We start from the raw sequence: 24,462 nt of genomic DNA, 5'->3' as shown, positions 1-24,462 counted from the left end.
TCAGTTTGTGGCTCTTCCCTTCGGGTTGGCCACGGCACCCAGGATCTTCACAAAGGTTCTAGGGTCTTTGCTAGCGGTTCTCAGACCGTGGTCAATTGCAGTGGCGCCTTATCTGGACAATATTCTAATCCAGGCGTCGTCTTACCAACTGACAAGGTCTCATACCGACATGGTTCTGTCCTTTCTAAGGACTGATGGGTGGAAGGTGAATCTAGAAAAGAGTTCACTAATTCCACAGACAAGGGTTCCTTTCCTGAGATAATCGATTCTATGTCCATGAAAATCTTCTTGACGGAAGTCAGAAAGTTAAAGATTCTAAGTACATGCCGAACCCTTCAGTCCAATCCTCGGCCATCAGTGGCTTAGTGCATGGAGGTAATTGGATTGATGGTGGCGGCAATGGACATCATTCCGTTTGCTCATTTTCATCTCAGACCTCTCCAACTGAGCATGCTCAGACAGTAGAATGGAGATTATGCAGATTTATCTCCTCAGATAGATCTGGATCAGGAGACAAGAGACTCTCTCTTCTTTGGTGGTTGTCGCTGGATCATCTGTCCCAAGGGATGTGCTTCCTCAGACCTTCATGGGAGATAGTAACAACAGACGCCAGTCTACTGGGATGGGGTGCAGTCTGGAATTCCCTGAGGGCTCAGGGTGTGTGGACTCGGTCGGAGTCTCTACTGCCCATCAATATTCTGGAGTTAAGAGCAATATTCAATGCTCTTCAGGCCTGGCCTCAGTTGACTTCGGCTAAATTCATCCGATTTCAGTCGGACAACATCACGACTGTGGCTTACATCAATAATCAGGGAGGAACAAGGAGTTCCTTAGTGATGACAGAAGTATCCAAGATAATTCGGTGGACGGAGGCTCACTCTTGTTATCTGACAGCAATCTACATCCCAGGAGTGGACAACTGGGAAGCAGATTTTTTGAGCAGACAGACGTTTCATCCGGGGGAGTGGGAACTTCACCCGGAGGTCTTTGCATCCCTAATTCTCAGGTGGGGCAGACCGGAATTGGATCTGATGGCGTCTCGTCAGAATGCCAAGCTTCCAAGATACGGATCCATGTCCAGGGATCCTCAGGCCGAACTGAAAGATGCCTTGGCAGTGCCTTGGTCGTTCAACCTAGCTTATGTGTTTCCACCGTTTGCCCTCCTTCCCCGGGTGATTGCCCGGATTAAACAGGAGAGGGCATCAGTGATTCTAATCGCTCCTGCGTGTCCTCGCAGGACTTGGTATGTCGATCTGGTGGACATGTCATCTCTGCCACCGTGGAAGCTTCCATTGAGGCAGGACCTTCTTCTTCAGTGACTCTTCCATCATCCGAATCTACTTTCTCTACAGCTGACTGCTTGGAGATTAAACGCTTGATTTTATCTAAGCGGGGGTTCTCTGATGCGGGCATTGATACTTTGATTCAAGCACGTAAGCCTGTTACTAGAAATATTTACCATAAGATATGGAGTAAATATCTTTATTGGTGGGAATCCAAGGGCTACTCATGGATTCCTAGGATTTTATCTTTTCTCCAAGAAGGATTGGAGAAAGGGTTGTCGGCAAGTTCCTTTAAAGGGACAGATTTCTGCTTTGTCTATTTTGCTACACAAGCGTCTGGCAGATGTTCCAGATGTTCAATCTTTTTGTTATGCTCTGACTCTAATCAGGCCTGTGTTTAGACCAATTGCTCCTCCTTGGAGTTTGAATTTAGTTCTTAGAGTTCTTCAAGGGGTTCCGTTTGAACCCATGCATTCCGTAGATATCAAGCTATTATCTTGGAAAGTTTTCTTTTTGGTTGCCATTTCTTCTGCTCGCAGAGTTTCTGAGCTTTCGGCATTACAATGTGATTCACCTTATCTTAGTTTTCATGCTGATAAGGTGGTGTTATGCACCAAACCTGGTTTTCTTCCCAAGGTTGTTTCTAACAAGAATATTAATCAGGAAATTGTTGTTCCTTCCTTATGTCCTAACCCTTACTCTAAGAAGGAGCGTTTGTTACATAATTTGGACGTAGTCCGTGCCTTGAAGTTCTACTTGCAGGCAACTAAGGATTTTCGTCAAACATCTTCATTATTTGTTGTGTTTGCTGGGAAGCTCAGGGGTCAGAAGGCTACGGCTACCTCTCTTTCTCTTTGGCTGAGGAGTATCATCCGTGTTGCCTATGAGACTGCTGGACAGCAGCCTACTGAACAAAGTACAGCTCATTCTACTAGAGCTGTGGCTTCCTCATGGGCATTTAAGAACGATGCTTCTGTTGAAAAGATTTGCAAGGCTGCAACTTGGTCGTCTCTTCACACTTTTTCCAAATTTTACAAATTTGATTATTTTGCCTCGTCTGAGGCGGTTTTTGGGAGAAAGGTTCTTCAAGCAGTGGTGCCTTCCGTTTTAGGTTCCTGTCTTGTCCCTCCCTTTCATCCGTGTCCTATAGCTTTGGTATTGTATCCCATAAGTAAGGATGAAATCCGTGGACTCGTCATATCTTGTAAAAGAAAAGGAAATTTATGCTTACCTGATAAATTTATTTCTTTTACGATATGACGAGTCCACGGCCCACCCTGTCATTTTCTAAGACAGGTCTTTCTCGTCATATCGTAAAAGAAACAAATTTATCAGGTAAGCATAAATTTCCTTTTCTAGAATTTCTCTTTGGAACTAATAACTGGGCTTAATCTTCAATGTCTGCTGTATTTCTATGAACAATATGATTATTATATGGGAACAAGTGCAGCCCTGGGTTAAACAGTTCTTACATTTTGTATTATTCTCTGCTTTGTTATTTATCTTCAACACTGTGTGCAATAACCATTTTGGAGTTAAAGTTAAAAGTGTGTCCACTTTCTGGTTTATGTCTCTATGGATATTTTCTGACTCTCTTATGTAGTCAATAATTTAATAACCAACATTTAGACCGAGATACAAGGTGTAAAGGCTGCAGTACTTGTGGGTGAGATTTCTATTTTTTCCCCCTTGTCTGGGAGGAGGAGACACAATGCTGGAATTTAGAGGTTGAGTTTTTGACAATTACAGTTAATAGACAAGGGTCTGGCATCCATGAAAAGATTAGAAGTTCCTGCATCAGGTCCTTTATATACTATATTTTTCTGTTTTAAAATACTAATCTGTAGTGTGTGTCTTGTACTGCATTGTTATATACATAGTCCATATATTTTAGGATCTTGATTTATATATGGTCCCCTATCTATAGTCATGCTCTCAATTACCAGTTCCATGGTAATGTTTTCCAACCAGATGTACTTTAATTTAACATAAACCTATTTTTTTCTATTAGTCTGACACAAGCATTTTAGGTGATTTATTTGACTGCAAAAAAGTTTTCCATAAGGCAGTGAGTGTCCATGACTTCATTCCTTACTGTTGGGAAATACAACACCTGGCCACCAGGAGGAGGCAAAGACACCCAGCCAAAGGCTTAAATATCCCTCCCTCTTCCCCTATCCCCCAGTCATTCTTTGCCTTTTGTCACTATAGGAGGTGGCAGAGAAGTGTCAGAAGATTTGGATAGTCTTGTAAAGGGTATGTTCCATTCAGAGAAAAGACTGGAGATTTAAGTAGTCATGTCAACCTCTCAGTGAGAGTATTGATGAGTTAGTCTGGAGATGCTGGACAAGTTTTTCTGCGAACCCATCCAGACTGCCGACTAACAGCCCCGGGCAATCATTGTTGACTAGTTTCACTGCTTGCTGTTACACACTTAAGTCCATGTCAGAGGCATCGCTGCGAGACTGTCTCACTTGAGAGACTGTGCCTGTTCCACAGCATGGATCCTGGAGGTAAGATCGTTTTTATGTATACATTGCTATACAGGGTCACAGTGTGGCTCCTTTATGCCTCAATAGGATCAATGGTTAATATCTCCTTCAGGGAGATTATTTGAACAGCAAGGGGTTAATAACTGCTTTATGTGAGTTTTTTGTGCTCATTAGACTGTGTGCTTTTGGCTTGGAACAAACAGGTTTCACTTTCGTTTTTGAGTGTTGAGCAGCTCATAATAGCTTGGCTCCTTTTTCTTAGCCGGGGAAGTCCTGTCCTACTCACTACGTGACTGGGTGCGGCCTTTTCGTTTTTTTCCCTACAATCTTGCTGCTAACATCGCTTCCAGGAGAGCGTTTTCTCTGTTAGCTGTCTGGGTCTAGGAGGTGGTGAGTGCCCCAGCCATTGGGATTATAAAGGTGCTGTTTTCTCTTGTAAGGTGTATCCAGTCCACGGATTCATCCATTACTTGTGGGATATTCTCCTTCCCAACAGGAAGCGGCAAGAGGACACCCACAGCAGAGCTGTCTATATAGCTCCTCCCCTAACTGCCACTCCCAGTCATTCTCTTGCAGCTCTCGGCAAGAAAGGAAGTATCAAGAGATATGTGGTGAATTAGTGTAGTTTATCTTTAATCAAAAGTTTGTTATTTTTAAACGGTACCGCGTTGTACTGTTTTTACCTCAGGCAGAAATTAGAAGAAGAGTTCTGCCTGAGGTTTTTGATGATCTTAGCAGGTTGTAACTAAGGTCCACTGCTAACTTCTCTCACATAACTGAAGAGTATGGGAAAACTTCAGCTGGGGGAATGGCCGGCAGGATTACCTGCTCTGAGGTATGTTCAGTATATTTTTTTCTAGAGAGATAAGGTCTAGAAAATGCTGACAGTGCCTGTTATATTTAAGGTAAGCCTGATTACAGTGATTTAACAAAAGACTGGGATCATGCTTGCAGTAAAGGGTAATTTCTCCAACATAGGTGTGTCCGGTCCACGGCGTCATCCTTACTTGTGGGGATATTCTCTTCCCCAACAGGAAATGGCAAAGAGCCCAGCAAAGCTGGTCACATGATCCCTCCTAGGCTCCGCCTACCCCAGTCATTCTCTTTGCCGTTGTACAGGCAACATCTCCACGGAGATGGCTTAGAGTTTTTTAGTGTTTAACTGTAGTTTTTATTATTCAATCAAGAGTTTGTTATTTTGAAATAGTGCTGGTATGTACTATTTACTCAGAAACAGAAAAGAGATGAAGATTTCTGTTTGTATGAGGAAAATGATTTTAGCAACCGTCACTAAAATCCATGGCTGTTCCACACAGGACTGTTGAGAGCAATTAACTTCAGTTGGGGGAACAGTGAGCAGTCTCTTGCTGCTTGAGGTATGACACATTCTAACAAGACGATGTAATGCTGGAAGCTGTCATTTTCCCTCTGGGATCCGGTAAGCCATGTTTATTACGATTGTAAATAAGGGCTTCAAAAAGGGCTTATTAAGACTGTAGACTTTTTTTGGGCTAAATCGATTGATTATTAACACATATTTAGCCTTGAGGAATCATTTTATCTGGGTATTTTGATATAATAATATCGGCAGGCACTGTTTTAGACACCTTATTCTTTAGGGGCTTTCCCAAAGCATAGGCAGAGCCTCATTTTCGCGCCGGTGTTGCGCACTTGTTTTTGAGAGGCATGGCATGCAGTCGCATGTGAGAGGAGCTCTGATACTTAGAAAAGACTTTCTGAAGGCGTCATTTGGTATCGTATTCCCCTTGGGGCTTGGTTGGGTCTCAGCAAAGCAGATACCAGGGACTGTAAAGGGGTTAAAGTTCAAAACGGCTCCGGTTCCGTTATTTTAAGGGTTAAAGCTTCCAAATTTGGTGTGCAATACTTTTAAGGCTTTAAGACACTGTGGTGAAAATTTGGTAAATTTTGAACAATTCCTTCATGTTTTTTCGCATTTGCAGTAATAAAGTGTGTTCAGTTTAAAATTTAAAGTGACAGTAACGGTTTAATTTTAAAACGTTTTTTGTACTTGTTATCAAGTTTATGCCTGTTTAACATGTCTGAACTACCAGATAGACTGTGTTCTGAATGTGGGGAAGCCAGAATTCCTATTCATTTAAATAAATGCGATTTATGTGACAATGACAATGATGCCCAAGATGATTCCTCAAGTGAGGGGAGTAAGCATGGTACTGCATCATTCCCTCCTTCGTCTACACGAGTCTTGCCCACTCAGGAGGCCCCTAGTACATCTAGCGCGCCAATACTCCTTACTATGTAACAATTAACGGCTGTAATGGATAATTCTGTCAAAAACATTTTAGCCAAAATGAACACTTATCAGCGTAAGCGCGACTGCTCTGTTTTAGATACTGAAGAGCATGACGACGCTGATATTAATATTTCTGAAGGGCCCCTAACTCAGTCTGATGGGGCCAGGGAGGTTTTGTCTGAGGGAGAAATTACTGATTCAGGGAACATTTCTCAACAAGCTGAACCTGATGTGATTGCATTTAAATTTAAGTTGGAACATCTCCGCATTCTGCTTAAGGAGGTATTATCCACTCTGGATGATTGTGACAAGTTGGTCATCCCAGAGAAACTATGTAAAATGGACAAGTTCCTAGAGGTGCCGGGGCTCCCAGAAGCTTTTCCTATACCCAAGCGGGTGGCGGACATTGTTAATAAAGAATGGGAAAGGCCTGGTATTCCTTTCGTCCCTCCCCCCATATTTAAAAAATTGTTTCCTATGGTCGACCCCAGAAAGGACTTATGGCAGACAGTCCCCAAGGTCGAGGGAGCGGTTTCCACTTTAAACAAACGCAACCCATAGAGGATAGTTGTGCTTTCAAAGATCCTATGGATAAAAAATTAGAAGGTTTGCTTAAAAAGATGTTTGTTCAGCAGGGTTACCTTCTACAACCAATTTCATGCATTGTCCCTGTCGCTACAGCCGCATGTTTCTGGTTCGATGAGCTGATAAAGGCGGTCAACAGTGATTCTCCTCCTTATGAGGAGATTATGGACAGAATCAATGCTCTCAAATTGGCTAATTCTTTCACCCTAGACGCCACTTTGCAATTGGCTAGGTTAGCGGCTAAGAATTCTGGGTTTGCTATTGTGGCGCGCAGAGCGCTTTGGTTGAAATCTTGGTCGGCTGATGCGTCTTCCAAAAACAAGCTACTTAACATTCCTTTCAAGGGGAAAACGCTGTTTGGCCCTGACTTGAAAGAGATTATCTCGGATATCACTGGGGGTAAGGGCCACGCCCTTCCTCAGGATCGGCCTTTCAAGGCAAAAAATAAACCTAATTTTCGTCCCTTTCGTAGAAACGGACCAGCCCAAAGTGCTACGTCCTCTAAGCAAGAGGGTAATACTTCTCAAGCCAAGCCAGCTTGGAGACCAATGCAAGGCTGGAACAAGGGAAAGCAGGCCAAGAAACCTGCCACTGCTACCAAGACAGCATGAAATGTTGGCCCCCGATCCGGGACCGGATCTGGTGGGGGGCAGACTCTCTCTCTTCGCTCAGGCTTGGGCAAGAGATGTTCTGGATCCTTGGGCGCTAGAAATAGTCTCCCAAGGTTATCTTCTGGAATTCAAGGGACTTCCCCCAAGGGGGAGGTTCCACAGGTCTCAGTTGTCTTCAGACCACATAAACAGACAGGCATTCTTACATTGTGTAGAAGACCTGTTAAAAATGGGAGTGATTCATCCCGTTCCATTAAGAGAACAAGGGATGGGGTTCTACTCCAATCTGTTTATAGTTCCCAAAAAAGAGGGAACGTTCAGACCAATCTTAGATCTCAAGATCTTAAACAAGTTTCTCAAGGTTCCATCGTTCAAGATGGAAACCATTCGAACTATTCTTCCTTCCATCCAGGAAGGTCAATTCATGACCACGGTGGATTTAAAGGATGCGTATCTACATATTCCTATCCACAAGGAACATCATCGGTTCCTGAGGTTCGCATTCCTGGACAAACATTACCAGTTCGTGGCGCTTCCTTTCGGATTAGCCACTGCTCCAAGGATTTTCACAAAGGTACTAGGGTCCCTTCTAGCTGTGCTAAGACCAAGGGGCATTGCTGTAGTACCTTACTTGGACGACATTCTGATTCAAGCGTCGTCCCTTCCTCAAGCAAAGGCTCACACGGACATTGTCCTGGCCTTTCTCAGATCTCACGGATGGAAAGTGAACGTGGAAAAGAGTTCTCTATCTCCGTCAACAAGGGTTCCCTTCTTGGGAACAATAATAGACTCCTTAGAAATGAGGATTTTTCTGACAGAGGCCAGAAAAACAAAACTTCTAGACTCTTGTCGGATACTTCATTCCGTTCCTCTTCCTTCCATAGCTCAGTGCATGGAAGTGATCGGGTTGATGGTAGCGGCAATGGACATAGTTCCTTTTGCACGCATTCATCTAAGACCATTACAACTGTGCATGCTCAGTCAGTGGAATGGGGACTATACAGACTTGTCTCCGAAGATACAAGTAAATCAGAGGACCAGAGACTCACTCCGTTGGTGGCTGTCCCTGGACAACCTGTCACGAGGGATGACATTCCGCAGACCAGAGTGGGTCATTGTCACGACCGACGCCAGTCTGATGGGCTGGGGCGCGGTCTGGGGTTCCCTGAAAGCTCAGGGTCTTTGGTCTCGGGAAGAATCTCTTCTACCGATAAATATTCTGGAACTGAGAGCGATATTCAATGCTCTCAAGGCTTGGCCTCAGCTAGCGAGGGCCAAGTTCATACGGTTTCAATCAGACAACATGACAACTGTTGCGTACATCAACCATCAGGGGGGAACAAGGAGTTCCCTGGCGATGGAAGAAGTGACCAAAATCATTCTATGGGCGGAGTCTCACTCCTGCCACCTGTCTGCTATCCACATCCCAGGAGTGGAAAATTGGGAAGCGGATTTTCTGAGTCGTCAGACATTGCATCCGGGGGAGTGGGAACTCCATCCGGAAATCTTTGCCCAAGTCACTCAGCTGTGGGGCATTCCAGACATGGATCTGATGGCCTCTCGTCAGAACTTCAAAGTTCCTTGCTACGGGTCCAGATCCAGGGATCCCAAGGCGGCTCTAGTGGATGCACTAGTAGCACCTTGGACCTTCAAACTAGCTTATGTGTTCCCGCCGTTTCCTCTCATCCCCAGGCTGGTAGCCAGGATCAATCAGGAGAGGGCGTCGGTGATCTTGATAGCTCCTGCGTGGCCACGCAGGACTTGGTACGCAGATCTGGTGAATATGTCATCGGCTCCTCCTTGGAAGCTACCTTTGAGACGAGACCTTCTTGTTCAGGGTCCGTTCGAACATCCGAATCTGGTTTCACTCCAGCTGACTGCTTGGAGATTGAACGCTTGATCTTATCGAAGCGAGGATTCTCAGATTCTGTTATCGATACTCTTGTTCAGGCCAGAAAGCCTGTAACTAGAAAGATTTACCACAAAATTTGGAAAAAATATATCTGTTGGTGTGAATCTAAAGGATTCCCTTGGGACAAGGTTAAGATTCCTAGGATTCTATCCTTCCTTCAAGAAGGATTGGAAAAAGGATTATCTGCAAGTTCCCTGAAGGGACAGATTTCTGCCTTGTCTGTGTTACTTCACAAAAAGCTGGCCGCTGTGCCAGATGTTCAAGCCTTTGTTCAGGCTCTGGTTAGAATTAAGCCTGTTTACAAACCTTTGACTCCTCCTTGGAGTCTCAATTTAGTTCTTTCAGTTCTTCAGGGGGTTCCGTTTGAACCCTTGCATTCCGTTGATATTAAGTTATTATCTTGGAAAGTTTTGTTCTTAGTGGCAATTTCTTCTGCTAGAAGAGTTTCAGAATTATCTGCTCTGCAGTGTTCTCCTCCTTATCTGGTGTTCCATGCAGATAAGGTGGTTTTACGTACTAAACCTGGTTTTCTTCCAAAAGTTGTTTCTAACAAAAACATTAACCAGGAGATTATCGTACCTTCTCTGTGTCCGAAACCAGTTTCAAAGAAGGAACGTTTGTTGCACAATTTGGATGTTGTTCGCGCTCTAAAATTCTATTTAGATGCTACAAAGGATTTTAGACAAACATCTTCCTTGTTTGTTGTTTATTCCGGTAAAAGGAGAGGTCAAAAAGCAACTTCTACCTCTCTCTCTTTTTGGATTAAAAGCATCATCAGATTGGCTTACGAGACTGCCGGACGGCAGCCTCCCGAAAGAATCACAGCTCATTCCACTAGGGCTGTGGCTTCCACATGGGCCTTCAAGAACGAGGCTTCTGTTGATCAGATATGTAGGGCAGCGACTTGGTCTTCACTGCACACTTTTACCAAATTTTACAAGTTTGATACTTTTGCTTCTTCTGAGGCTATTTTTGGGAGAAAGGTTTTGCAAGCCGTGGTGCCTTCCATTTAGGTGACCTGATTTGCTCCCTCCCTTCATCCGTGTCCTAAAGCTTTGGTATTGGTTCCCACAAGTAAGGATGACGCCGTGGACCGGACACACCTATGTTGGAGAAAACAGAATTTATGTTTACCTGATAAATTACTTTCTCCAACGGTGTGTCCGGTCCACGGCCCGCCCTGGTTTTTTTAATCAGGTCTGATAATTTATTTTCTTTAACTACAGTCACCACGGTACCATATGGTTTCTCCTATGCAAATATTCCTCCTTAACGTCGGTCGAATGACTGGGGTAGGCGGAGCCTAGGAGGGATCATGTGACCAGCTTTGCTGGGCTCTTTGCCATTTCCTGTTGGGGAAGAGAATATCCCCACAAGTAAGGATGACGCCGTGGACCGGACACACCGTTGGAGAAAGTAATTTATCAGGTAAACATAAATTCTGTTATTCATGTTTATTGCGCTTATTACTTAGTATGTAAAACGTTTGCATGAGATATAAAAAACGTTTTTTACTGAAGGTGATAAATCTTTATTTGGGGCCTAGTTTTCCACATGGCTGATTAGATTTCTCCTAGGAGTAGTTATTTATGGCCCTTTCACTTTGAGTGCTTGGTGGGAGGGGCCTATTATCACGCTCTAATTGCGCAGTAGTTTTTGCAGTCTGAGACATCCAGCTTCCCTGAAGGAGTCCCCTGACATATAGGACCTCTGTAAAAGGTTTTTGTTGCTACAAAAGTCGTTTTAAGGGCATGTAGGAGCCACAGTAGAGCTGTGGCAGTTTGCTTGTGACTGTTTATAACGGTTTTACCGTTTTTCTGATTCGTTTTTGAGCCTGAGGGGTTAATCATCCATTTGCAAGTGGGTGCAATGCTATTTTAGTCTATTATCCACACTGTAAAAATTTCGTAGAGTTTACTGCTTTTTTTCACTGTTTTGCAGTTTACGTGATTGTTTTTTTCCCTTAAAGGCACAGTACCGTTTTTTTATATTCTGCTTTTTCACATTTATTAAAGTGTTTTTCAAGCTTGCTGGTCTCATTACTAGTCTGTTAAACATGTCTGACATAGAGGAAACTCCTTGTTCATTATGTTTAGAAGCCATTGTGGAACCCCCTCTTAGAATGTGTGCCAAATGCACTGATCTTACTATAAATTATAAAGACCATATTATGGCTTTAAAAGATTTATCACCAGAGGAAATTGACAAGGGGGAAGTTATGCCGTCTAACTCTCCCCACGTGTCAGAACCTATAACTCCCGCTCAAGGGACGCCAAGTACATCTAGCGCGCCCATTGCGTATACCTTACAAGACATGGCGGCAGTTATGAATCATACCCTTACAGAGGTATTGTCCAAACTGCCAGGGTTACAAGGAAAGCGAGACAGCTCTGGGGCTAGAACAAATACAGAGCTCTCTGACGCTTTAGTAGCTATGTCTGATATACCCTCACAATGTGCAGAAGCCGAAGCAGGAGAGCTTCTATCTGTGGGTGATTTTTGTGATTCAGGGAAGACACTTCAACCTGATTCTGATATGTCTACATTTAAATTTAAGCTTGAACACCTCTGCGTGTTGCTCGGGGAGGTTTTAGCAACTCTGGATGACTGTGACGCCATTCTAGTCCCAGAAAAATTGTGTAAATTGGATAAATACTATGCAGTGCCTGTTTACACTGATGTTTTTCCAATCCCTAAGAGGTTTTCAGAAATTATTACTAAGGAATGGGATAGACCAGGTGTACCGTTCTCTCCCCCTCCTGTTTTTAAAAAGATGTTTCCTATAGATGCCGCTACATGGGACTTGTGGCAAACGGTCCCTAAGGTGGAGGGAGCAGTCTCTACCCTAGCGAAGCGTACAACTATCCCGGTCGAGGACAGTTGTGCTTTTCTAGATCCAATGGACAAAAAAATTAGAGGGTTACCTTAAGAAAAATTTTATTCAACAAGGTTTTATTCTCCAGCCCCTTGCATGCATTGCCCCAGTCACTGCTGCTGCGGCCTTCTAGAGACTCAAACCAGAAGAGGCTCTACAGGTAGAAACCCCGTTGGATGATATCCTTGACAAGCTTAAAGCTCTTAAGCTAGCCAATTCATTTGTTTCTGACGCTGTTGTTCATTTAACCAAGCCAACGGCTAAAAATGCAGGTTTTGCTATTCAGGCGCGTAGGGCGCTATGGCTTAAATCCTGGTCAGCTGACGTTACTTCAAAGTCTAAGCTTCTCAACATTCCCTTCAAGGGGCAGACCCTATTCGGGCCTGGTCTGAAGGAGATCATTTCTGATACCCTTCCTCAGGATAGGTCCAACAAATTAAGGACCAAACAGACTAATTTTCCTTCTTTTTGAAACTTCAAGAGTGGCGTAGCTTCAACTTCCTCTAATACAAAACAAGAGGGAAATTTTGCCCAATCCAAGCCGGTCTGGAGACCTAACCAGGCTTGGAACAAGGGAAAGCAGGCCAAAAAACCTGCTGCTGCCTTTTAGACAGTATGAAGGATCAGCCCCCGATCCGGAAACGGATCTAGTAGGGGCAGTCTTTCTCTCTTCGCCCAGGCTTGGGCAAGAGATGTCCAGGATCCCTGGGCGTTGGAAATTGTGTCCCAGGGATATCTTCTGGATTTCAAAGCTTCTTCCCCTAAAGGGAGATTTCATCTCTCACAATTATCTGCAAACCAGATAAAGAGAGAGGCATTCTTACATTGTGTTCAAGACCTCCTAGTTATGGGAGTGATTCACCCAGTTCCAAAGGAGGAACAGGGGCAAGGCTTCTATTCAAATCTGTTTGTAGTTCCCAAGTTCCCAACATTCAGACCAATCTTAGATCTCAAGATCTTAAACAAATTTCTCAGGGTCCCATCCTTCAAGATGGAGACTATTCGAACCATCCTACCTATGATCCAGGAGGGTCAATATATGACTACCGTGGACTTAAAGGATGCTTATCTTCACATTCTGATACACAGAGATCATCATCGGTTTCTCAGGTTTGCCTTCCTAGACAGGCATTACCAGTTTGTGGCTCTTCCCTTTGGGTTAGCCACGGCACCAAGAATCTTTACGAAGGTTCTAGGGTCACTCCTAGCGGTCCTAAGACCGCGGGGTATAGCAGTAGCCCCTTACCTAGACGACATTCTGATACAGGCGTCGAATTTTCAAATCGCTAGGTCCCATACGGACATTGTTCTGGCATTCCTGAGGTCTCATGGGTGGAAGGTGAACGAAGAAAAGAGTTCCCTATCCCCTCTCACAAGAGTTTCCTTCCTGGGAACTCTGATAGATTCTGTAGAAATAAAGATTTACCTGACAGAGGCCAGGTTGTCAAAACTTCTAAATTCCTGCAGTGTTCTTTATTCCACTTCTCGCCCTTCAGTGGCTCAGTGTATGGAAGTAATCGGCCTAATGGTAGCGGCAATGGACATAGTGCCGTTTGCCCGCCTACATCTCAGATCAGGAGATTGTTGTTCCTTCACTTTGTCCTAATCCTTCTTCAAAGAAGGAACGTCTATTACACAATCTTGATGTGGTTCGTGCTTTAAAATTTTATTTACAAGCTACGAAGGATTTTCGTCAAACATCTGCTTTGTTTGTGGTCTACTCTGGACAAAGGAGAGGCCAAAAGGCTTCGGCAACTTCTCTTTCTTTTTGGCTAAGAAGTATAATCCGCTTAGCTTATGAGACTGCTGGCCAGCAGCCTCCTGAAAGAATTACAGCTCATTCCACTAGAGCGATAGCTTCCACAGGGCTTTTAAGAATGAGGCTTCTGTTGAACAGATTTGTAAGGCGGCGACTTGGTCTTCGCTTCATACTTTTTCTAAATTCTACAAATTTGATACTTTTGCTTCTTCGGAGGCTATTTTTGGGAGAAAGGTCTTACAGGCAGTGGTGCCTTCCGTTTAAGCGCCTGCCTTGTCCCTCCCTTCATCCGTGTCCTATAGCTTTGGTATTGGTATCCCACAAGTAATGGATGAATCCGTGGACTGGATACACCTTACAAGAGAAAACAAAATTTATGCTTACCTGATAAATTTATTTCTCTTGTGGTGTATCCAGTCCACGGCCCGCCCTGTCATTTTAAGGCAGATGTTTTTTATTTTTAAACTACAGTCACCACTGCACCCTATAGTTTCTCCTTTCTCTTGCTTGTCTTCGGTCGAATGACTGGGAGTGGCAGTTATGGGAGGAGCTATATAGACAGCTCTGCTGTGGGTGTCCTCTTGCAGCTTCCTGTTTGGGAAGGAGAATATCCCACAAGTAATGGATGAATCCGTGGACTGGATACACCACAAGAGAAAAAAAAAAATTATGCTTACCTGATAAATTTATATTTTTTTTTTAATAAAGTGTTTACTTTTTGTCTGTGAATATATCCTAGCTATGGAGAACTCTGATATTACATTAAAAGGTTTCGCTCCTTCTGTACTGATTAAGGAGGCCGTGGTTTGCCCGCCTGCTCAATTTTTTTCCATTTGACTAAGCACTGTTCTAAAGTCTAAGAAAGGAGCCAAGCCTGCTAATACTCGTAGCGCTTTCATCCTCTCTGATCAGTCTACCTCTCAGGAATCTGGATCCCGAGAGATTACTACCCTTTCTACTCTACCCACTCCGCATGCAGTTCCCCGCGGCACAACTAATCCTCCATCTGGAGGAAGCTTTTTTCCTGCAGACTTTACCACACAGTTACAATTGGCGTTTTTGCGGCCCTAAGTGCCTTGCCTCGCTCTAACAAACACAAGAGAAAGGTTAAACCTAGTTCTCTTGACTTAGTCTTCTAAATATTTGTCGGATTTGGCTATTATGTCCCAGCTATCCAAGGATGAATTAACCTCTGTAGCTTCAGAAGGTGAACTTTCTGATTCAGAGACTTCAGTTACTAAACCTCCTTCAACGGAGGAACCCTCCTTAAGATTTAAAATTGAGCATCTGCGTTTTTTATTAAAGAAGGTTCTGTCTATGCAAGAGGTTCCAGAGGCTACTCTCCCTGAGGAACCTAAGATCCCTAAATTAGACAGGAAGGCCACCCTGACTTTTCCTGTGCCAGTTAAGTTGGTGAACATTATTAGTAACGAATGGGAATAGGATCTTTTTCTCCCCCCCCCCCCTCGTCTACTTTAAAAAAAAATGTATTCCCGGTCCCTGACTTTCAATTAGACTTATGGGGCTCCATCCCCAAGGTGGATGGTGCTATTTCTACTCTGGCTAAGTTCCTTTTTCAGAGAGCCTATGGATAAGAAAATGGAAACCTTTCTGAGGAAGATGTTTCAACATGCAGGGTTTTTATTTCAACTGGCGGCAGCTGTAGCCACGGTTGCTTGAGCAGCTACCTACTGGTGCGATTCTCTGTCAGAGCTCATTGAGGTGGAGACTCCCCTTGAGGATATTCAGGAGAGAATTAAGGCTCTGATAATTGCTAACTCCATTTGTGACACAAATATGCAGATTATTCACATAAATGTCACAAATTCTGGCTTTGCAGTCCTAGTCCGCCGGGCTCTCTGGTTGAAGTCTTGGTCTTCGGCTATGACTTCTAAATCCAGACTCCTTTCTCTTTCCTTCAAAGGGAAGATTTTATTCGGTCCAGGGCTGGACTCCATTATTTCTACGGTTTCCAGAGGGAAGGGTGCCTTCCTTCCGCAGGATAAGAAAAATAGGCCTAAGGGACGGCAATTGTCTAATTTTTGTTCTGACAAATCACCGTCAGCAAATCCTCATCAAAGTCCAAGCAGCCCAAGGGTAGCTGGAAGCCAGCTCTGTCCTGGAATAAGTCCAAACAGACTAAGAAGCCTGTTGAGAACAAATCGGCATAAAGGGGCGGCCCCCGATTCGGGATCGGATCGAGTAGGGAGCAGACTGCCTTTTTTCAGACGCTTGGTTCTAGGATGTACAGGACCCTTGGGTCCTGCAGGTTGTTTCTCAAGGTTACAGGATAGGTTTCAAGTCTCATCCGCCCAGGGGCAGATTCCTACTCGTCTGTCTACAAGACCAGAAAAGAGGGCTGCCTTAGGTTGCGTGCTGGATCTCTCCTCTCGAGAGATACCTACAACAGAGCGGTTTGGGGGTTTATTTAAACCTTTTCATGGTTCCAAAGAAGGAGGGAACTTTTCGTCCAATTCTGGACCGAAAGTGGTTTCTGAGCTCTCTCTGTCTCTCTCTGTCTCTCTCTCTTTTCAGTTCCTGAGGTTTGCTCTTCTTGACCAGCATTTCAAGTTCATAGCTCTTCCATTTGGCCTAGCTACTGCTCCAAGGATGTTTACAAAGGTTCTGGGAGCTCTTCTAGCCGTTGCCAGAACACACGGTATTGTAGCAGCGCCTTACCTGGACGATATCTTGGTACAGGCACCATCTTTTCGTCTAGCAGAAGAACATTTGGATTCCCTTCTCAATCTTCTTTGATCACATGTATGGAAGATAAGCTTGGAAAAGGGTTCTCTTCAAGTACAAGGGTGAATTTCCTGGGAAGAATAATAGACTCCATATCCATGAGAATATTCCTCATAGATCAGACGTTGCAAGCTAACTTCTGCATGTCTTGCCCTCCAGGCCTCCTCGAGACCCTCAGTGGCTCAGTGTATGGAGGTGATCGGACTCATGGTTTTCTGCATGGACATCATTCCTTTTGCCAGATTCCATCTCAGACCCTTACAACTATGTATGCTGAGACGATGGAACAGCGAGCATTTAGATCTGTCAACAGATCGTGCTGGACAACCTTTCAAGACTCTCTCTCTTGGTGGCTCTGTCCAGATCATCTGTCCTAAGGTACGTGCTTCTTAAGACGGTCCTGGGAGATTGTTACTACGGACGCAAGCCTTTCCGGCTGGGGTGCCAAGAAGGCACTAGGTCTGTGGACTCAGGAGGAGTCCTCCCTTCCAATCAATATTTTGGAACTCTGGGCAATCTTCAATGCCTTGAAGGCTTGGCCCCTTCTGGGTTCGTCCCAGTTTATCAGATTCTAATCCGATAATATAACCTTGGTTGCCTACATCAACCATCAGGGGGGGAATGAGAAGTTCCTTGGCGATGAGAGAGGTATCTCAGATACTAGAGTGGGCGGAGACTCAGATTTACACTGTAAGTGATACACATTCTGGGTGTGGACAACTGGGAAGCGGACTTCCTCAGCAGGCAATCCTTTCACCCAGGGGAATGGTCTCTCCATCCCGAGGTGTTTGCAGAGATATGCAGCAAGTGGATGACGCCTGATATATATCTCATGGCATCCTGCCTCAATACCAAGCTACCCAGGTACAGGTCGAGGGATCCTCAAGCGGAATCGATAGATGCCCTATCAGTACCATGGCAGTTCAGACTCGTTTATCTTTTTCCTCCGTTACCGCTTCCTCGTGTGGTGTTAAGAATCAAGCAGGAGCGAGCATTTGTGATTCTGATTGCTCCATTGTGGCCACGAAGGACGTGGTTTGCGGATCTGGTGGGGATGTCCTCATCTCTTCAGTGGAGGTTACCTTGTCGCAGAGATCTGCTGATACAGGGTCCCTTTGTTCATCAAAATCTTAATTTTCTTCCTAATGGGAAAGAGTCCACAGCCGCATTCATTACTTATGGGAAACAAGAACCTGGCCACCAGGAGGAGGCAAAGACCCACCAGCCAAAGGCCCAAACACTCCTCCCACTTCCCCTATCCCCAAGTCATTCTTTGCCTTTCGTCCCAGAAGGTTGGCAGAGAAGTGTCAGAATTTTTTTTTTTTTCTCTCTTTTGTTATACTTTTATTTATTGTTAATATGTCTCTTATGGAGGGTGCTACCCTTTGTCATGGGACAGGAGTTATAAGTAGTACTTTTAGCCTATCATGGAGGGCCTGGTTGAAAGTTAGAGTCTGGAGATGCTGTGAGAGCTTCCTCTGTGACACCATCCCGACTCGTTATAACAGCTCCTTTCAGCACTTGGCGTTGTCGAACTTCTCTTCGCTACCTGTTGTCTTCTCTTGAGTCCATGACGGAGGCGCTGCCCCTATTCGTCACACTTGAAGGGCCATGTTCCTGTTCCACAGCGTAGATTCTGGTAAGATCGTTTCATTTTATTACATTGTCTGTAATGTTATTTATTATGACAGTATAGTATGGGCCTCGCTGAGGCATCTTCAGTACAGGTCTTGGAATCTAGGGATATTTCCTCCTTAGGGTGGATTGGTGAACAGGGAAGGGGTCTCTTATGTTTCTTATGTGATTCAACCTGCATTGGGTATGTGTGTACGGGCTCTGAGGCTGAGACATGAAGCGTTACTCTATGCAGTGCATAGTGGCTTTTTTCTGGGCTTGTGATTGCACGGCCTAGGACTAAAAAACTAAGGGTTATGAGTGTATGCCTGTTGGTTTAGACTTGCATATCCTTTTATGTGGGCCTAGTTTTGCCGCCTTTCGGTGACACGCTTTTGGATTTCGCTGGGCATCTGCTGTCCGTGCGTGTTTACGCTTGGGCGGGGTTTCTTCCCCTTCCGCATTCCTGACCAAGTGGTGACGGAGGAAAGAGTCTGCTCTGCTGAGGTCTGGTCATAGGAGGTGGGGAGTGCCCCAGCCACTGTGTGTCAGGTGCCAGTCGTTTTTTCCAATATTGTGTGTTTGTATTAGTCCTAGCCATGGAGGATTCTGATTCCAGGATTGTTGTCTTATCAGATTCTGAGTCGTCCTCTGATGAGGATTGTCGTTTGGCCCTGTTGTCGCAAGTCTACCACACTTGTCTCTTGTGCCTGCATGGTTTGCCGGGTCCCTCGGGCTCGGGGGACCTTGGGTCTGTTGAGCCATCGGCCTCTGGGAGCTCTGTTCCTCAGGAGGCGCCTTCCCAATTGCACACTCATTTTGCTTTCACAGGTGACCCTGACTTTGATGTCTCCTCCACACAGGGTGGATTGTTTCCCCCGGAGATGGCGGGATATTTGCGTTTTAATATTTTATTGGCTCTGATTCGTCTGCAAGATGTCCCTGCCTATCCCGGGTGTTCAGACTGTGAATGGCACTATAATATTTCCCCTGGGGGTGATTGTTCCCCCTTGTTCTTTTCATTATAGGATTGTGAGCCTGCATGTCCTACTAAGACATCTTTTTGACTTATTGGGGGATCCTTTCCTTTATCGTCCGGGGACTTCTCAGTTCTTGCTCGGTTCTTCAGTATAGATTAATGGGGATAATCTGATCTCCGGTCGGTCTATTTTGAGCTTTCCCAGATTTTTTTTCTGAGGGTTATGGTCTCTGTTTGGAAGGTCCTGCGGAGACATAGTTCCTTCTGGGCGGATGCCTTCGGGTGCCCATGTTTATTTTATCTGAGTCTACTTTATTTACTTTTGTTTTCCTACAGGAATTCTGGGATTGCTTGGATTTAGTTCTTCCAAGGAAGTAGTTTCTGGGTTTCATCCAGAGTTGGCGTGTGCACTGTTAATTGTTAGTGACGCATGTTGCGCCTGGCTGGTCCGGCGGGACCTACTGGTTCACTTGTTTTTGTTGTTTGTTTTTAGAAACTACACTTTTCCTCGTGACCTTCGGGTCTGGATGTAAGGGGCGCTTGGGCTGGCCCTGTCAGTCTGCTCCAGAGACATGGGCCGGTGGAGTCCCACCACGTCCCTTTGCATTCCCGGCCTGAGGTGTGCGGTCCTTGCTGCTCTTGTGCGGTTCTGGCCTTTTTGGGCTGCTCTTGGAGGTTCTCCTAGAGTCTAGGTGCCGTAATGTGGCCATTATAGGTCTGGTCCTACTGAGGGGTCTTGTTGCTCCTACCTCCACTTGTGGGAGCTTTTGATGCTCTGATGGGATCTTGGAGGTTGCAGCTCACCCTGGTTTCTCTGGTGGTGTCATCAATGTTTCGGTCGTTTCTGCCGCCCCTTAGGGGTCAGGAACCGAGGTGTGCTCAGTTCTCGGTATACCGTGCCTTGGGACTGTTGGTCCTGGATTCTTTCTTCTTGGATTCGGGCTGCATGTTTTATCGCAGTATATATCCTGGGTTCTTCTGTACTTGCTGTTCGAGGTCTTTCTTTTCCTCAACGAGTTAGTCTGCCAGCTTGTTGGGCCGGTTTGGGGCGTGTGGCCTCGGTTCCTGACTAGTGAAATCTGACCCCTTTTCGGATCTCATCGTAGGTTTGGGAGGAGTCTAGGGTTCTGTTCTGTCAAGTTCTGGCTATCCCTCAAGTCCCTGTTATCCCCTTGGGTGTTAGGATGGGTTCCATTGTTCTCCTTGGGGAGTTTGGAATTGTTGGCAGATTGGGTACCTGTGGACGGGCTTCTGGGCCTTCTTTTCTTAGTTTTTTTTTTGCCCTATTGGTCTCATTAGGTTTAGGATCTGACTTTAGACTGTTTGTTTGCCCTTTCCCCTTTTTTTGTCTCCGCATTTGCGAACCATTGCTCGGCACATGGTGGTTGCACGTTCGTTGCTTTGCTGCCGGTGTTGTGGGTGCTTGAGAGGCTGTCTCTCATAGATCTTATTCCCTGTTTTTGTTGGACTCTGTATGGTCTGTCTTGACTTTTCTCCTATGGCCTGTGGTAGACTTCCCTGACGGGGGGTGCTTTTTTGGTCTGCCGCCACTCTGCCCTTTGGGGCGTTCGGTGCCTGTGCCTTCATCGGTCAATGGCTTAGGTGTCTTGGAGACACGTCCTCTCGGTCTTTTCATATGGGGGATTCTGTTTCCCCTTAAAAAGAAGGGTCACGTTGGCCCTTGGTGTTCTTTTCGGAGAATCCATTCTATTGGCTTGGATGGTCGACTTAGATCTAGCCATCTTATGGTCCTTTAAAGTGAAGATCAATTTGGATGAATTAGTGCCCGGTTTTTAATAATCCCATGAAAAACAAGGGCACTTTAATTCATCAAAATTGACATTTCACTTCTTTTTTTCAAAAACTTACCTTTTTAATCCTGGCAGCTGCTCTACCTTGGTTGCTAGCAAACTTTTAACGGTCCGAGTGAGGAGTTTCTTTGCTCCCTCTGGAGGAGTGGGATTCATAGGGATTTTCGGTTGTAGAGAGGATTGGTTCTCGAATGCATTTCGGCTGCTCTACGGCCTATAGTGGTGTTGTTTTGGTCTACACCGTCTAGGTTGCGAAAGAGCATGATGTTTTGTGTTCCTTCAGGTAAGCGACTGTGCTTCCCCTCACGCTTTTAGCATGGTCGTCTTTTGCTCGATTGTTATTCAGCTGCGGAAGCTTTTCCTAACTTGTGAGGCATATTCAGTCTTATGTGGACTGGGTGTGGGTCTTGACTGTGGTAAGGGTTTTTCCCTTCGCGATCCTGATCTGTGGCGACGCTCGTCCATGCCGTGTAGCGGTTTCAGAGTCCGCCGGACCTTGGGCTCCTTTGTTTCTCTCTGGTCATTTCCTGTTTTCTGCTGCTGTTTTTTTTTTCTACCCTGACATATGTTGAGGTGAGGCAAGCGAGCGGATCTTGGTTGTCTTTTTGAAGGCCTGAGTTGGTCTTTCTGTCTGGTTTGGTTTTCCCTCTAGGAATTGTTAGTCGGGTTCCCCTTGTCGATTTAAGGGGCTGTGACTGGGGTGTTGCCCCTGAGAGTGGGGTCTTCAAGGCCTGTGTCTCGGTTGCATCTGCTCGTGTTAACTGTCCAGGTCCTTTTGGACTGTGGGTGGTTTTGCGTCCACGGGGTCGTTTTTTTTTTTTTTTTTTTTTTTTTTTTTTTTTCCATTCAGTGATGTTGTTCCCGGTTTTCAGACAAAACAGGACTTTGTTTTCTGGGAATGTTTTTTTCGGTGGGTGCCTTCATTGGTCCGCCTCTTGCCCTCCCGTCTTGGCATTCTGTATCCTCTTTGGCTTGGGTATAAATTTCCCATAAGTAATGAATGCGACTCTTTCCCATTAGAAAGAAAAACATAAATTATGCTTACCTGATAATTTCCTTTTCTTCCGTGGGAAAGAGTCCACAGCCCCTCGCCTGTTTTTGAGGCGTTGTTGGTGTTGTTGGCGGCGTTCTTGTTGTTGTTCATCTTCTGGCACCTTTTCACCTTGATGCTTCTTCCACTGTTCCTTGTTCCTCGTCTGAATTACTGGGGGATAGGGGAAGTGGGAGGAATGTTTGGGTCTTTGCCTCCTCCTGGTGGCCAGGTTCTTGTTTCCCATAAGTAATGAATGCGGCTGTGGTCTCTCTCCCACAGAAGAAAAGGAAATTATCAGGTAAGCATAATTTATGTTTCTCTGAGGGTGTCTGCGTGGAGATTGAACTTTTAGTCTTAGCCAAGAGAGGGTTTTCTGAGAGTGTAATTGACACTCTAGTTCAAGCTTGTAAGCCAGTTACTCGTCTTATCTACCATAAAGTGTGGAGGACTTACTTGTACTGGTGTGAAGAGCGTGGTTTTTCCTGGCATAAGGTTAAGGTTGCCATAATTTTAGCTTTTCTCCAGGATGGACTGGAGAAGGGTTTATCTGCTAGTTACCTATGCTCCTCTATGGGAATTCTTTTCTCTGTTGGGTCAACAGTGGTGTCTAGATTTTTCATTTGGTCCGTGTTTTGATCATACTATGGCTTCATGTCTTGTGGACATATACGCTGTTCTTATCTGTGCCCTTCCCTGTTGAGGGGATAGTTTGTCTTCCTTATGAGCTGGGCTTTCCTCTCTCTCTGGAGGGTCTTTGTCCTGCCCTGTGTGCAAGATGTTGGATCAGGTGGCTTATTTCTGTAAGGGGCAGCATCTGCTGCTCTGTGGGCTCTGTTCCACCTGTTGGAATTTGAGCTCTCTACGTAGAGACTGTCTAAGAGAGCTGTGGCAGGTCTTCCTACGGATCTATTGCTCTTTTCTCTCTTCCAGGTCCCAGGGGGTTCTCCTTGGGAGTGCCTTATTTGGAGGAGCGGATTGGGTTGGCAACCGTGCTCTGTTGGGGTAGGTGAGTCCCCCCTTTTTCTTTCCATTCGCTGGGGGGCTTGTGGTTGGGGTCTTTCTGTCCCCCCCTGTCTATCAGACATATCTGTCGCTTGGGCTCGTCCGGTGTTGGAGCAGGATCTGAGATCTGTTGCTCTGCTAAATTCGTCCTCGGAGCATTTGAGGTACGGTAAGCCTCTTGAGGTTTCTCCTTTCTCCATGTTCAAGATTTGTGGGAAGGATTGGCGGCTCTTAGCCTGCGACGTTACCCACTGGTTAGTGGATACTTAGCAATCTGAAGGATCCTATCTTCAGCTGCTTTCTGCTTGCCGTGCAAGTATTTAAGTTTGAGTCATTTTTAGATGACTGCAGCGTGCAGTGTTTTTGCTTCAGGTGTTGTTAGTCAGACCTATCTGAGCTTGCTGCACGAGGTTTCGTTTCTCAATATTTCAGTATTCTGAGCTACCTTTTTGTGACTTGGGGGACCTTCGTCATCAGTTGCTTTTAGAGTGCGGTTGCACTGAGTTAGGGGAAGATCCCCTCTGTTTCAGATTCCCAGCCTTATTCCGTGGTTTCTGTTTATGGGGTCTGGGCATTGCCTCCCATTGTTTCTATGAGACTGGTTGGGTCTCTGTTAGCCTGACCCGGTTTCTCTGGTTTTTTGCTCTGTGTTTGTGCCCTTTTTAGTTTTTTTTCTGGAGTTCCTTAAGCTAGCTGGAAGCTAGCTCAGCATACTAATGCACTGTGGCTACTCTGCACTGTAGCAAACCGAGGGTTGCAAGTTCAATCCCCGGCGAGGTCTAGTCAGCCTTTCCTCCTTTCGAGGTTGATAAAATGAGCAGCGCCTTGAGTCCCTTAAGGGGGATTAGCCGAGCTTTACAAGAACAATCATGTTTTCTCCTTGCCTTTTCTTCTTGTGGAAGAATACGGTAGTTTGTTCCCTTTATTTAGTAAGGGATGTGTTGTTTGGAGACCGACTGCTGGGCAATGGTGTCTCTTGGAGGCTGTTTACTCAGTCGAGTCTAGTTCCTGCGGTCTCTAGCAAGGCTGTGGACTATCTGCGGGTCAGTGTCCTTGGGCCTTTTCCTTTTTTTTTAAAGTTGTTCTCGGCTTCGGACGAAGCAGGATTTTGTTGGGTAGAGGTTTTCAGGCCTGGTGCCCTCAGAATGGGCCGCCTCTTGTACTTTCCCGTTTTTGCATTCATTGTCCTCTATAACTTGGGTATTGTTTTCCCAAAAGTAATGAATGCAGCTGTGGACTCTTTCCATTTATGAAGAAAAACTTAAATTATGCTTACCTGATAATTTTCTTTTCTTCAGATGGAAAGAGTCCACAGCTCCCCGTCTGTATTTTTTCTGTGGGGCGTGTCTTATTTTTGTTCTTCTGGCACCTTTTCACCCTGATATTTCTTCTATTGTTCCTTGTTCCTCTGCAAAATGACTGGGGGCTGAGGGAAGTGGGAGTAGTATTTAAGCCTTTGGCTGGGGTGTCTTTGCCTCCTCCTGGTGGC

General features: G+C 45.3%; 1 protein-coding gene across 1 annotated transcript in view; it reads left to right on the top strand.

Moving 5' to 3' along the window:
• The window catches only part of MTHFD1L (methylenetetrahydrofolate dehydrogenase (NADP+ dependent) 1 like), a 1,099,716-nt gene that overhangs the window by 92,611 nt on the left and 982,643 nt on the right, over positions 1–24,462 (top strand). The gene's annotated exons all lie outside the window — the stretch shown is intronic.

The sequence above is a fragment of the Bombina bombina genome, chromosome 4, assembly GCF_027579735.1.
Source record: "Bombina bombina isolate aBomBom1 chromosome 4, aBomBom1.pri, whole genome shotgun sequence".
NCBI lineage: Eukaryota > Metazoa > Chordata > Amphibia > Anura > Bombinatoridae > Bombina > Bombina bombina.
This window is presented reverse-complemented; position numbering and strand designations above follow the sequence as displayed.